At 51.2% G+C, this 1,409-nt stretch overlaps 1 protein-coding gene across 1 annotated transcript in view; it reads right to left on the bottom strand.

Annotated features, from left to right (window-relative positions):
* LOC106810262 (importin-9-like) overlaps positions 1–1,409 on the bottom strand; it is a 19,341-nt gene that overhangs the window by 4,563 nt on the left and 13,369 nt on the right. The gene's annotated exons all lie outside the window — the stretch shown is intronic.

Here is a 1,409-nt window from a genome sequence, read left to right as displayed (position 1 = left end):
GAAGCCAACATTAACATCACAGCGCGATGATGCTGTAACACACACATGAAGCCAACATTAACATCACAGTGCGATGATGCTGTAACACACACACATGAAGCCAACATTAACATCACAGCGTGATGATGCTGTAACACACACCCATGAAGCCAACATTAACATCACAGCACGATGATGCTGTAACACACACATGAAGCCAACGTTAACATCACAGCACGATGATGCTGCAACACACACCCATGAAGCCAATGTTAACATCACAGCGCGATGATGCTGTAACACACACATGAAGCCAACATTAACATCACAGCGCGATGATGCTCTAACACACACATGAAGCCAATGTTAACATCACAGCGCGATGATGCTGTAACACACACATGAAGCCAACATTAACATCACAGCGCGATGATGCTGTAACACACACATGAAGCCAACATTAACATCACAGCGCGATGATGCTGTAACACACACACATGAAGCCAACGTTAACATCACAGCGCGATGATGCTGTAACACACACACATGAAGCCAACATTAACATCACAGCGTCACCCGTCACAGTCACATCATCCACCTCTACTCGCATCACAGTCATTTGACACGTCGACAGTGCATTCACTTCTACCTGCTTTCCTATATATCATTGCAAAGAAATGGTCAACAGTCAGAAACAACTGTCTCCTTTTTTTCAACGATTTCTCACAGACCATTGACGGAAACAAGTCTTTCTCAGACGCAATGTATAGAGTATACTCCAGACTACGAGAAAAAGTTAATTTCAAGACTAATCTCGTTTCCCCCATGCCTCCCCCAACCCCAAACTTTAAAGTGTTAGGTGAACTGCAGGGCAGAAGCTCCCATCGCACCGGGCACGCACGCACGCACGCACGCACCCACTCACGCACCCACTCACCCATTCACGCACGCACGCACGCACCCACTCACGCATCCACTCACCCATTCACGCACGCACGCACGCACCAACTCACGCATCCACTCACCCATTCACGCACGCACGCACGCACGCACCCACTCACACATCCACTCACCCATTCACGCACGCACGCACGCACCCACTCACGCACCCACTCACCCATTCACCCACGCACGCACGCACCCACTCACGCATCCACTCACCCATTCACACACCACGTCACTACATGCACTCACCCAATTCATCGCACGCACTCACAGCACCCACTCCTGTACCAGTGCAGCACGACACAGCAACGCACCCACCACCCATCACAGCACGCACAGCACACACCTTCACACATCCACATCACTCCATTCACCCCCGCCACACACCACGCCCCACTCACGCATTCTCAACGCAAACATTCACGGCACAGCACCACGCACGCACCCACCACGCAATCCACTCACGCATCACTCGACCGCACCAC

The sequence above is a fragment of the Priapulus caudatus genome, unplaced genomic scaffold (assembly GCF_000485595.1).
Source record: "Priapulus caudatus unplaced genomic scaffold, Priapulus_caudatus-5.0.1 Scaffold425, whole genome shotgun sequence".
NCBI classification, from domain to species: domain Eukaryota; kingdom Metazoa; phylum Priapulida; class Priapulimorpha; order Priapulimorphida; family Priapulidae; genus Priapulus; species Priapulus caudatus.
This window is presented reverse-complemented; position numbering and strand designations above follow the sequence as displayed.